Source organism: Hydractinia symbiolongicarpus, chromosome 9 (assembly GCF_029227915.1).
Source record: "Hydractinia symbiolongicarpus strain clone_291-10 chromosome 9, HSymV2.1, whole genome shotgun sequence".
Taxonomy (NCBI): domain Eukaryota; kingdom Metazoa; phylum Cnidaria; class Hydrozoa; order Anthoathecata; family Hydractiniidae; genus Hydractinia; species Hydractinia symbiolongicarpus.
In genome coordinates, this window is record NC_079883.1 from 9,044,082 (window position 1) to 9,057,814 (window position 13,733).

General features: G+C 40.3%; 6 non-coding genes across 6 annotated transcripts; 2 read left to right on the plus strand and 4 right to left on the minus strand.

Moving 5' to 3' along the window:
- Positions 1-4,497: 4,497 nt before the first annotated feature.
- LOC130661553 (5S ribosomal RNA) lies at positions 4,498-4,616 on the plus strand. Its single transcript, XR_008988730.1, has one exon. It is a non-coding gene; the product is annotated as a 5S ribosomal RNA (ribosomal RNA).
- Positions 4,617-4,966: 350 nt separating this feature from the next.
- Positions 4,967-5,131, minus strand: LOC130659820 (U1 spliceosomal RNA). The gene has a single exon (XR_008987024.1). It is a non-coding gene; the product is annotated as a U1 spliceosomal RNA (small nuclear RNA).
- A 185-nt stretch (positions 5,132-5,316) lies between these two features.
- Positions 5,317-5,508, minus strand: LOC130660871 (U2 spliceosomal RNA). The gene has a single exon (XR_008988068.1). It is a non-coding gene; the product is annotated as a U2 spliceosomal RNA (small nuclear RNA).
- Positions 5,509-10,373: 4,865 nt separating this feature from the next.
- On the plus strand, positions 10,374-10,492 carry LOC130661554 (5S ribosomal RNA). Its single transcript, XR_008988731.1, has one exon. It is a non-coding gene; the product is annotated as a 5S ribosomal RNA (ribosomal RNA).
- Positions 10,493-10,842: 350 nt separating this feature from the next.
- LOC130659821 (U1 spliceosomal RNA) lies at positions 10,843-11,007 on the minus strand. The gene has a single exon (XR_008987025.1). It is a non-coding gene; the product is annotated as a U1 spliceosomal RNA (small nuclear RNA).
- A 185-nt stretch (positions 11,008-11,192) lies between these two features.
- On the minus strand, positions 11,193-11,384 carry LOC130660872 (U2 spliceosomal RNA). Its single transcript, XR_008988069.1, has one exon. It is a non-coding gene; the product is annotated as a U2 spliceosomal RNA (small nuclear RNA).
- Positions 11,385-13,733: the final 2,349 nt, after the last annotated feature.

Sequence of the window (13,733 nt, forward strand, 5' to 3'; positions counted from 1 at the left end):
ATGCCTTATCCATTGGGCCACAGGGCGATGCTTATGACTTCGCCCCATCGTTATTTTGGCTTGCGCATTCGTTTTACTTACGACAGAATTCTTCGTGTTTGTAGCCATGAAAGAAAGGGACTTCTGTGAGTGAATTTTTTTACTGTGGTCTAATAAAAAAGTCGAAACGCAGTGCCCAATATATGAATTGCTCCTAATAGCCGGAAACAGGCCGTGTCGATGATGTAGGCCGACATACGCAACGCAAACCAAAGAACGCTTTATGAAAATCCTAACACGGGCGCGGAAGAAGCCCAAATTAACAGAGTAGATGTAATGCTGAAGACCTCAAACTCCAGCAGCTTCTCTTTCAGACTATTGCGTCGTGCTACAAATAAAAATTAACATGCTTTCGCATAGTCGCGGCTCCCAAAACGGACATTATACGATGTACAGAAACACACATTTCTGTTTTCGCGCCAAATCAATTCCCGGGAGTGGTACTTTTACGTCCGCATACTTCGCACCGTCTTAAATTATATCTCATTTACACGGTAATGTTTAGTATACTTCTACTGTGATAACAAGCATCGTTTATCGTTGGATTGTTGTAAGAAAACATTAAAAATGAGTGAAGCAGCTTCTCCAAAGAAAATCGCACCCAAGAAGAAACCTGCTGCAAAGAAGACAGCTGATCACCCTAAATATGTGGACATGATCAAGGCTGCTATCGCTACCCTAAAGGAACGCGGTGGTTCATCTCGCCAAGCTATTACAAAATATATTCATGCAAATTACAAAGTTGCTGAAAACTCAGATCATCATCTGAAAATGGCTCTTAAACGAGGAGTAACATCAGGCGATTTGATTCAAACTAAAGGCACTGGTGCTTCTGGATCATTCAAGCTAGGTCAGGTAAAAAAAGAAAAACCTAAGAAAAAGGCCGCAGCAAAAAAGCCAACGGCAAAGAAGCCTACTGCAAAGAAAAGTACACCAAAAAAGAAGCCAGCAAAGAAGAGCACGCCAAAGAAAGCAGCAAAGAAGCCTGCCACAAAGAAAGCCTCGGCTAAGAAACCAGCAGCTAAGAAACCCACAAAGAAGCCTGTTGCTAAAAAACCTGCAGCAAAGAAGGTCAAAAAGACTCCCAAAAAGGCAGCAAAGAAGACCGCAAAAAAATAATTTGTGTGTATCTGGCTATTACATTAACAAACGGCTATTTTTATAGCCACACATTTACAAAAAAACATTATCTTGGTACAAAGTTAAACTTGTTTAAGTCACTTAAACAGTTAAAAAAGAGTAATTTTAAGATTAGATTCCCTAAGTTTAAGTATTTTCGTTTTTAAATTTCTTATTTTCTTGCTTTTACTTTTCTTGCCCTTCATATTTTTAACATTGTCAAACTTTATGTAGCATAAAATTTTTATGTAGCATAAAATTTAAACAGAAAGCAGAACAAAGTTTGATATAAAAAGCTAGCCGTAATATTTTTTATGGATGTGTGGCTATAAAAATAGCCGTTTTTTGTTTGGTAAGATGCTTAGGCACGTTCCCCACGAATTCTTCTTGCCAACTGGATGTCTTTAGGCATGATTGTAACTCGTTTTGCGTGAATGGCACACAAGTTAGTATCCTCGAACAAGCCAACAAGGTACGCTTCAGAAGCCTCTTGCAGAGCCATAACGGCTGTGCTCTGGAATCGCAGATCTGTTTTGAAGTCCTGAGCAATTTCTCGCACAAGACGCTGGAAAGGCAACTTGCGGATCAAGAGCTCGGTTGACTTCTGGTATCTTCTGATTTCTCTGAGAGCAACTGTACCAGGTCTGTAACGATGTGGTTTTTTCACTCCTCCAGTAGCTGGTGCGCTTTTCCTCGCAGCTTTAGTGGCGAGTTGTTTTCGTGGAGCCTTTCCTCCAGTAGATTTACGTGCAGTTTGCTTTGTACGAGCCATATTTTAAGAAGTCGATGTAGTACGGATACACAAGACGGTCTAAAATGCACTATCGCGCCAAAGTTTTATTTCTCATATTGATTGACAGCTAAGGTTCAAAACAAACCATTTGATTGGTGCTAAGAAAGTAATTTCTGATTGGCTGCATAATGACATTACGCTCATTACTTTAACATTTTTATAAAATCTGTGTTTTTTGGCTACGGGAAAACGGCTGTATCTTCTGATACACAAAAGCTTTTGACTTTTTTTTTTTTTAGTAAGTAGCAGAAGGTTTGGCGAATTCCAACGATGCCAAATTTATTGCCTTACTGAAACATTAAGACCACGAATTTTTAAAAAAACTACAGTTTTACTTAAAAAAATGTACAAAATGTTCGGAACATTTTGTAATGACGCAACTCTATTGGTTAATTAGGGTGTTTCCACGAGCAGTAGGTAATTTTATGGCCTCTTTTTAAAGCTGTCTGAATTCTGTTAACTCAAACGTTGTTTTTGTACTCGTTCTGTACGCAACTATATCAATATGTCTGGACGCGGAAAAGGAGGTAAAGGATTGGGAAAAGGAGGTGCTAAACGTCACCGAAAAATTCTTCGTGATAACATTCAGGGAATCACAAAACCTGCTATTCGACGTCTTGCTCGACGAGGTGGTGTCAAACGTATCTCTGGCCTTATCTATGAGGAAACCAGAGGTGTACTGAAGGTTTTCTTAGAGAATGTTATTCGTGATGCTGTAACCTACACAGAGCACGCTAAACGCAAGACCGTTACCGCTATGGATGTTGTTTATGCCTTAAAACGTCAAGGAAGAACTCTTTACGGATTCGGAGGTTAAGCGTTGTCATTGCTCAACAAAAACGGCTATTTTTATAGCCACAAATCTTTTAAAACATTACTTTGTGCACGCTTCCAAATTACACAATGTGTAAAGTCTTGTCACAGTTACATTTATTGCTATACGATACTATGTCATATATGACACAAAAAAAATTTAGAAATACTTTGTAGGGTTAATTTGCCTGGGAGTGTTTCCGTGAAAAGCTGGGTTAAGTTAAATGTAAGCAATAACATGGATCAATGTACTTGTCTTTTCTGCAAGTACAGCTAATAATACGTATGAAAAGTGAAGCTAATCCACACACACACATGGGGAAGTATTTTAAATGTAGGCTAGTGTTCTTAAGCACATTATTTAGAAGTTTTATTAACTTCGGTTAACTTGTAGTGACGCCAAGTAAATGTTTTTTTAAAGATGTGTGGTCTTAAAAAAGACCGTTTGTGTTTGGTAGACGTTGGTTTACTTGCTGCTTGTGTATTTTGTGACGGCTTTTGTTCCTTCACTGACTGCGTGTTTTGCAAGTTCTCCAGGCAAGAGAAGACGTACTGCGGTTTGAATTTCACGAGAAGAGATGGTCGACTTTTTGTTTTGAAGAGCCAAACGCGAAGCTTCGGAAGCAATGCGCTCAAAGATGTCGTTGACAAATGAGTTCATGATGCTCATAGCTTTGCTTGAAACTCCGACATCTGGGTGAACTTGTTTCAAAACATTGTAGATGTAAATAGCATAACTTTCCTTTCTCTTTCTCTTGCGTTTCTTTTCACCAGTTCCACCAATCTTTCCTCCTTTTTTGCCGGCTCTTTTTTCACCTTTCTTGGCTACTTTAGGTGCCTGTTTTCCTCCTTTAGCTGCTGCGTCAGACATGGTTAAAAATTTTTGCTACTTAACTTGTAAATAAGCATTAAACTGCAAGTCAAAACTTTTTGTTTATAAGTAAAAAAATCGGATCGAATTCGATCCGAAAACGCCGATACGCAATTTAATTGGTTAAAAAAAAAATCTTTTGTTTAATACTTAATTATGATTGGTTAAAAAAACATGATTTCGATCCTATTTTTATGATGAAAAAACGAGTAAAGTTTATTTCGTTAACACTTACGTTAAATATTCGTACGTTTTTGTATTAACTTACAAATCAAATCGCAGTTATGTCTGGACGTGGAAAAGGTGGAAAAGCTAAGGCTAAAGCCAAGACAAGATCCTCAAGAGCTGGACTTCAATTTCCAGTCGGTAGAGTGCATAGATTCCTTCGTAGAGGGCACTATGCTAACCGAATTGGATCTGGAGCACCAGTTTACTTAGCAGCCGTCTTGGAATATTTATCTGCTGAGATATTGGAGTTGGCTGGTAACGCAGCAAGAGACAACAAAAAAGCTAGGATTATTCCAAGACATTTACAATTGGCTGTTCGTAATGATGAAGAATTAAACAAACTTTTGAGCGGTGTAACCATTGCAGCTGGTGGTGTTTTGCCAAACATTCAAGCTGTCTTACTCCCAAAGAAGAACGACAAAGGACAGAAGAAGTAAACCGCTACACTCAGAAAACAACGGCTATTTTTATAGCCACACATCTTTAAAAAAACATTGTTTTTTTCACAAAACTATAACCTTAAAGTCTAATAGATAATCCATGCATACGCCTTGTCCTAAGTAACTCAAAGAAATTAAATAAAAAAATTTGATCACAACGTCAAAATAAATTGCACGTATTTGACCCTACTAATGTCTACGGCCATACCACGATGAACACACCCGTTCTCGTCTGATCACGGAAGTTAAGCATCGTCGGGCCGGGATAGTACTTGGATGGGGGACCGCCTGGGAACTCCCGGTGTCGTAGGCTTTTCATTTTCATTTGTTGCCTTTTCATTTCAATGGTGCTGTGATATATTTCTTGTTATAACAATTAAGGAACGTGGCGGTTGTTGAAAGTGTTTCCTATGACATTTTCCTACGACATTTTCAGGTGATAGTACGAGAAAAAAGAGCTTTCAAATGCATACAAACTCGATCTATTGCCGATCATCCAATAACCCTGACGGAATGGCAAATAAAATAAAATTCCGTCGCCTTCCGAGGACTTATATCGCAATCACGTTTCGTAACAGCCAAGCGAGGTTTTACCTTAGCGTTTAAGTCACCACCGACATTTGGCCGCGCAACTTTTCTAAGCTCATTCATTTTGACTTAAGGAGGGGGCGAGCGCGGACGCAGGCCCCCACTACCAGAAATTGTACGGTCGAGTTACTGACGTTTGCAGTAATCGCAGAGGTCAGCCCAAGCGTAGTGCAATGCAAGAGCCTCACTCTGGAAGAAAACCCTCATTGATCAGTCTTTACTTCCCCGTCAGGTAAGTATGAGTTGGAACTGCACCGTAGCATGAGGGTACCCTTCAAAGTTTGTTAATGCTTGTGGCTTGAGTGTGTTATAAACTGCCGTGTCGCGGGGCATAGGCTGTATTCTCCCCCAGTGTACGCGTTTTGTTCCCGCCGTAGACTATGCAGAGTGCCGTCGGAAAGAGGACTGCTATTATTCTTTTATTGCTTATGTGGGCCGCCATCGGTAATAGTGCAACACCAAGGCAACCCGTGGTCACGGCGTGAATGAATCCACCTCCATGACCCAAGGCCAAAAATCAGATTAATATACTGACCATTCAGAGAATGGCCTACCAGATATTAAACTGATAAGAACAGATACTACACTTGATCTTAGCCATTAGGCCGAGAAGCGATAAAGAACAAGCGTTGCCATGATAGGCATCGTCCACACACCGTAACTGCTTGTGGAGCATGTCACGTTACTGTAAAGCTTACAACTGTCACCGCGTACGGATGGACGGCGACATAGTAAAAATCACGGCTGTTGATTTAGCCGTAGGATGGAGAGCGACTGTAGCGAGTGGATGGTAACTTACATGAATGCTAACAAAGGCGACGATACTAAGTGCGTGATATTACTTTCCAATATGACTGCGTACATTCCGTTTATCAACGCATTACGCCAGAACGTGCGCGCGCGTTACACAGTAGACCATGCAGCCGAAATGCGACAGTGCGACCCTGCCAGGAGTCGAACCTGGAATCCCCTGATTCGTAGTCAGATGCCTTATCCATTGGGCCACAGGGCGATGCTTATGACTTCGCCCCATCGTTATTTTGGCTTGCGCATTCGTTTTACTTACGACAGAATTCTTCGTGTTTGTAGCCATGAAAGAAAGGGACTTCTGTGAGTGAATTTTTTTACTGTGGTCTAATAAAAAAGTCGAAACGCAGTGCCCAATATATGAATTGCTCCTAATAGCCGGAAACAGGCCGTGTCGATGATGTAGGCCGACATACGCAACGCAAACCAAAGAACGCTTTATGAAAATCCTAACACGGGCGCGGAAGAAGCCCAAATTAACAGAGTAGATGTAATGCTGAAGACCTCAAACTCCAGCAGCTTCTCTTTCAGACTATTGCGTCGTGCTACAAATAAAAATTAACATGCTTTCGCATAGTCGCGGCTCCCAAAACGGACATTATACGATGTACAGAAACACACATTTCTGTTTTCGCGCCAAATCAATTCCCGGGAGTGGTACTTTTACGTCCGCATACTTCGCACCGTCTTAAATTATATCTCATTTACACGGTAATGTTTAGTATACTTCTACTGTGATAACAAGCATCGTTTATCGTTGGATTGTTGTAAGAAAACATTAAAAATGAGTGAAGCAGCTTCTCCAAAGAAAATCGCACCCAAGAAGAAACCTGCTGCAAAGAAGACAGCTGATCACCCTAAATATGTGGACATGATCAAGGCTGCTATCGCTACCCTAAAGGAACGCGGTGGTTCATCTCGCCAAGCTATTACAAAATATATTCATGCAAATTACAAAGTTGCTGAAAACTCAGATCATCATCTGAAAATGGCTCTTAAACGAGGAGTAACATCAGGCGATTTGATTCAAACTAAAGGCACTGGTGCTTCTGGATCATTCAAGCTAGGTCAGGTAAAAAAAGAAAAACCTAAGAAAAAGGCCGCAGCAAAAAAGCCAACGGCAAAGAAGCCTACTGCAAAGAAAAGTACACCAAAAAAGAAGCCAGCAAAGAAGAGCACGCCAAAGAAAGCAGCAAAGAAGCCTGCCACAAAGAAAGCCTCGGCTAAGAAACCAGCAGCTAAGAAACCCACAAAGAAGCCTGTTGCTAAAAAACCTGCAGCAAAGAAGGTCAAAAAGACTCCCAAAAAGGCAGCAAAGAAGACCGCAAAAAAATAATTTGTGTGTATCTGGCTATTACATTAACAAACGGCTATTTTTATAGCCACACATTTACAAAAAAACATTATCTTGGTACAAAGTTAAACTTGTTTAAGTCACTTAAACAGTTAAAAAAGAGTAATTTTAAGATTAGATTCCCTAAGTTTAAGTATTTTCGTTTTTAAATTTCTTATTTTCTTGCTTTTACTTTTCTTGCCCTTCATATTTTTAACATTGTCAAACTTTATGTAGCATAAAATTTTTATGTAGCATAAAATTTAAACAGAAAGCAGAACAAAGTTTGATATAAAAAGCTAGCCGTAATATTTTTTATGGATGTGTGGCTATAAAAATAGCCGTTTTTTGTTTGGTAAGATGCTTAGGCACGTTCCCCACGAATTCTTCTTGCCAACTGGATGTCTTTAGGCATGATTGTAACTCGTTTTGCGTGAATGGCACACAAGTTAGTATCCTCGAACAAGCCAACAAGGTACGCTTCAGAAGCCTCTTGCAGAGCCATAACGGCTGTGCTCTGGAATCGCAGATCTGTTTTGAAGTCCTGAGCAATTTCTCGCACAAGACGCTGGAAAGGCAACTTGCGGATCAAGAGCTCGGTTGACTTCTGGTATCTTCTGATTTCTCTGAGAGCAACTGTACCAGGTCTGTAACGATGTGGTTTTTTCACTCCTCCAGTAGCTGGTGCGCTTTTCCTCGCAGCTTTAGTGGCGAGTTGTTTTCGTGGAGCCTTTCCTCCAGTAGATTTACGTGCAGTTTGCTTTGTACGAGCCATATTTTAAGAAGTCGATGTAGTACGGATACACAAGACGGTCTAAAATGCACTATCGCGCCAAAGTTTTATTTCTCATATTGATTGACAGCTAAGGTTCAAAACAAACCATTTGATTGGTGCTAAGAAAGTAATTTCTGATTGGCTGCATAATGACATTACGCTCATTACTTTAACATTTTTATAAAATCTGTGTTTTTTGGCTACGGGAAAACGGCTGTATCTTCTGATACACAAAAGCTTTTGACTTTTTTTTTTTTTAGTAAGTAGCAGAAGGTTTGGCGAATTCCAACGATGCCAAATTTATTGCCTTACTGAAACATTAAGACCACGAATTTTTAAAAAAACTACAGTTTTACTTAAAAAAATGTACAAAATGTTCGGAACATTTTGTAATGACGCAACTCTATTGGTTAATTAGGGTGTTTCCACGAGCAGTAGGTAATTTTATGGCCTCTTTTTAAAGCTGTCTGAATTCTGTTAACTCAAACGTTGTTTTTGTACTCGTTCTGTACGCAACTATATCAATATGTCTGGACGCGGAAAAGGAGGTAAAGGATTGGGAAAAGGAGGTGCTAAACGTCACCGAAAAATTCTTCGTGATAACATTCAGGGAATCACAAAACCTGCTATTCGACGTCTTGCTCGACGAGGTGGTGTCAAACGTATCTCTGGCCTTATCTATGAGGAAACCAGAGGTGTACTGAAGGTTTTCTTAGAGAATGTTATTCGTGATGCTGTAACCTACACAGAGCACGCTAAACGCAAGACCGTTACCGCTATGGATGTTGTTTATGCCTTAAAACGTCAAGGAAGAACTCTTTACGGATTCGGAGGTTAAGCGTTGTCATTGCTCAACAAAAACGGCTATTTTTATAGCCACAAATCTTTTAAAACATTACTTTGTGCACGCTTCCAAATTACACAATGTGTAAAGTCTTGTCACAGTTACATTTATTGCTATACGATACTATGTCATATATGACACAAAAAAAATTTAGAAATACTTTGTAGGGTTAATTTGCCTGGGAGTGTTTCCGTGAAAAGCTGGGTTAAGTTAAATGTAAGCAATAACATGGATCAATGTACTTGTCTTTTCTGCAAGTACAGCTAATAATACGTATGAAAAGTGAAGCTAATCCACACACACACATGGGGAAGTATTTTAAATGTAGGCTAGTGTTCTTAAGCACATTATTTAGAAGTTTTATTAACTTCGGTTAACTTGTAGTGACGCCAAGTAAATGTTTTTTTAAAGATGTGTGGTCTTAAAAAAGACCGTTTGTGTTTGGTAGACGTTGGTTTACTTGCTGCTTGTGTATTTTGTGACGGCTTTTGTTCCTTCACTGACTGCGTGTTTTGCAAGTTCTCCAGGCAAGAGAAGACGTACTGCGGTTTGAATTTCACGAGAAGAGATGGTCGACTTTTTGTTTTGAAGAGCCAAACGCGAAGCTTCGGAAGCAATGCGCTCAAAGATGTCGTTGACAAATGAGTTCATGATGCTCATAGCTTTGCTTGAAACTCCGACATCTGGGTGAACTTGTTTCAAAACATTGTAGATGTAAATAGCATAACTTTCCTTTCTCTTTCTCTTGCGTTTCTTTTCACCAGTTCCACCAATCTTTCCTCCTTTTTTGCCGGCTCTTTTTTCACCTTTCTTGGCTACTTTAGGTGCCTGTTTTCCTCCTTTAGCTGCTGCGTCAGACATGGTTAAAAATTTTTGCTACTTAACTTGTAAATAAGCATTAAACTGCAAGTCAAAACTTTTTGTTTATAAGTAAAAAAATCGGATCGAATTCGATCCGAAAACGCCGATACGCAATTTAATTGGTTAAAAAAAAAATCTTTTGTTTAATACTTAATTATGATTGGTTAAAAAAACATGATTTCGATCCTATTTTTATGATGAAAAAACGAGTAAAGTTTATTTCGTTAACACTTACGTTAAATATTCGTACGTTTTTGTATTAACTTACAAATCAAATCGCAGTTATGTCTGGACGTGGAAAAGGTGGAAAAGCTAAGGCTAAAGCCAAGACAAGATCCTCAAGAGCTGGACTTCAATTTCCAGTCGGTAGAGTGCATAGATTCCTTCGTAGAGGGCACTATGCTAACCGAATTGGATCTGGAGCACCAGTTTACTTAGCAGCCGTCTTGGAATATTTATCTGCTGAGATATTGGAGTTGGCTGGTAACGCAGCAAGAGACAACAAAAAAGCTAGGATTATTCCAAGACATTTACAATTGGCTGTTCGTAATGATGAAGAATTAAACAAACTTTTGAGCGGTGTAACCATTGCAGCTGGTGGTGTTTTGCCAAACATTCAAGCTGTCTTACTCCCAAAGAAGAACGACAAAGGACAGAAGAAGTAAACCGCTACACTCAGAAAACAACGGCTATTTTTATAGCCACACATCTTTAAAAAAACATTGTTTTTTTCACAAAACTATAACCTTAAAGTCTAATAGATAATCCATGCATACGCCTTGTCCTAAGTAACTCAAAGAAATTAAATAAAAAAATTTGATCACAACGTCAAAATAAATTGCACGTATTTGCCCCTACTAATGTCTACGGCCATACCACGATGAACACACCCGTTCTCGTCTGATCACGGAAGTTAAGCATCGTCGGGCCGGGATAGTACTTGGATGGGGGACCGCCTGGGAACTCCCGGTGTCGTAGGCTTTTCATTTTCATTTGTTGCCTTTTCATTTCAATGGTGCTGTGATATATTTCTTGTTATAACAATTAAGGAACGTGGCGGTTGTTGAAAGTGTTTCCTATGACATTTTCCTACGACATTTTCAGGTGATAGTACGAGAAAAAAGAGCTTTCAAATGCATACAAACTCGATCTATTGCCGATCATCCAATAACCCTGACGGAATGGCAAATAAAATAAAATTCCGCCGCCTTCCGAGGACTTATATCGCAATCACGTTTCGTAACAGCCAAGCGAGGTTTTACCTTAGCGTTTAAGTCACCACCGACATTTGGCCGCGCAACTTTTCTAAGCTCATTCATTTTGACTTAAGGAGGGGGCGAGCGCGGACGCAGGCCCCCACTACCAGAAATTGTACGGTCGAGTTACTGACGTTTGCAGTAATCGCAGAGGTCAGCCCAAGCGTAGTGCAATGCAAGAGCCTCACTCTGGAAGAAAACCCTCATTGATCAGTCTTTACTTCCCCGTCAGGTAAGTATGAGTTGGAACTGCACCGTAGCATGAGGGTACCCTTCAAAGTTTGTTAATGCTTGTGGCTTGAGTGTGTTATAAACTGCCGTGTCGCGGGGCATAGGCTGTATTCTCCCCCAGTGTACGCGTTTTGTTCCCGCCGTAGACTATGCAGAGTGCCGTCGGAAAGAGGACTGCTATTATTCTTTTATTGCTTATGTGGGCCGCCATCGGTAATAGTGCAACACCAAGGCAACCCGTGGTCACGGCGTGAATGAATCCACCTCCATGACCCAAGGCCAAAAATCAGATTAATATACTGACCATTCAGAGAATGGCCTACCAGATATTAAACTGATAAGAACAGATACTACACTTGATCTTAGCCATTAGGCCGAGAAGCGATAAAGAACAAGCGTTGCCATGATAGGCATCGTCCACACACCGTAACTGCTTGTGGAGCATGTCACGTTACTGTAAAGCTTACAACTGTCACCGCGTACGGATGGACGGCGACATAGTAAAAATCACGGCTGTTGATTTAGCCGTAGGATGGAGAGCGACTGTAGCGAGTGGATGGTAACTTACATGAATGCTAACAAAGGCGACGATACTAAGTGCGTGATATTACTTTCCAATATGACTGCGTACATTCCGTTTATCAACGCATTACGCCAGAACGTGCGCGCGCGTTACACAGTAGACCATGCAGCCGAAATGCGACAGTGCGACCCTGCCAGGAGTCGAACCTGGAATCCCCTGATTCGTAGTCAGATGCCTTATCCATTGGGCCACAGGGCGATGCTTATGACTTCGCCCCATCGTTATTTTGGCTTGCGCATTCGTTTTACTTACGACAGAATTCTTCGTGTTTGTAGCCATGAAAGAAAGGGACTTCTGTGAGTGAATTTTTTTACTGTGGTCTAATAAAAAAGTCGAAACGCAGTGCCCAATATATGAATTGCTCCTAATAGCCGGAAACAGGCCGTGTCGATGATGTAGGCCGACATACGCAACGCAAACCAAAGAACGCTTTATGAAAATCCTAACACGGGCGCGGAAGAAGCCCAAATTAACAGAGTAGATGTAATGCTGAAGACCTCAAACTCCAGCAGCTTCTCTTTCAGACTATTGCGTCGTGCTACAAATAAAAATTAACATGCTTTCGCATAGTCGCGGCTCCCAAAACGGACATTATACGATGTACAGAAACACACATTTCTGTTTTCGCGCCAAATCAATTCCCGGGAGTGGTACTTTTACGTCCGCATACTTCGCACCGTCTTAAATTATATCTCATTTACACGGTAATGTTTAGTATACTTCTACTGTGATAACAAGCATCGTTTATCGTTGGATTGTTGTAAGAAAACATTAAAAATGAGTGAAGCAGCTTCTCCAAAGAAAATCGCACCCAAGAAGAAACCTGCTGCAAAGAAGACAGCTGATCACCCTAAATATGTGGACATGATCAAGGCTGCTATCGCTACCCTAAAGGAACGCGGTGGTTCATCTCGCCAAGCTATTACAAAATATATTCATGCAAATTACAAAGTTGCTGAAAACTCAGATCATCATCTGAAAATGGCTCTTAAACGAGGAGTAACATCAGGCGATTTGATTCAAACTAAAGGCACTGGTGCTTCTGGATCATTCAAGCTAGGTCAGGTAAAAAAAGAAAAACCTAAGAAAAAGGCCGCAGCAAAAAAGCCAACGGCAAAGAAGCCTACTGCAAAGAAAAGTACACCAAAAAAGAAGCCAGCAAAGAAGAGCACGCCAAAGAAAGCAGCAAAGAAGCCTGCCACAAAGAAAGCCTCGGCTAAGAAACCAGCAGCTAAGAAACCCACAAAGAAGCCTGTTGCTAAAAAACCTGCAGCAAAGAAGGTCAAAAAGACTCCCAAAAAGGCAGCAAAGAAGACCGCAAAAAAATAATTTGTGTGTATCTGGCTATTACATTAACAAACGGCTATTTTTATAGCCACACATTTACAAAAAAACATTATCTTGGTACAAAGTTAAACTTGTTTAAGTCACTTAAACAGTTAAAAAAGAGTAATTTTAAGATTAGATTCCCTAAGTTTAAGTATTTTCGTTTTTAAATTTCTTATTTTCTTGCTTTTACTTTTCTTGCCCTTCATATTTTTAACATTGTCAAACTTTATGTAGCATAAAATTTTTATGTAGCATAAAATTTAAACAGAAAGCAGAACAAAGTTTGATATAAAAAGCTAGCCGTAATATTTTTTATGGATGTGTGGCTATAAAAATAGCCGTTTTTTGTTTGGTAAGATGCTTAGGCACGTTCCCCACGAATTCTTCTTGCCAACTGGATGTCTTTAGGCATGATTGTAACTCGTTTTGCGTGAATGGCACACAAGTTAGTATCCTCGAACAAGCCAACAAGGTACGCTTCAGAAGCCTCTTGCAGAGCCATAACGGCTGTGCTCTGGAATCGCAGATCTGTTTTGAAGTCCTGAGCAATTTCTCGCACAAGACGCTGGAAAGGCAACTTGCGGATCAAGAGCTCGGTTGACTTCTGGTATCTTCTGATTTCTCTGAGAGCAACTGTACCAGGTCTGTAACGATGTGGTTTTTTCACTCCTCCAGTAGCTGGTGCGCTTTTCCTCGCAGCTTTAGTGGCGAGTTGTTTTCGTGGAGCCTTTCCTCCAGTAGATTTACGTGCAGTTTGCTTTGTACGAGCCATATTTTAAGAAGTCGATGTAGTACGGATACACAAGACGGTCTAAAATGCACT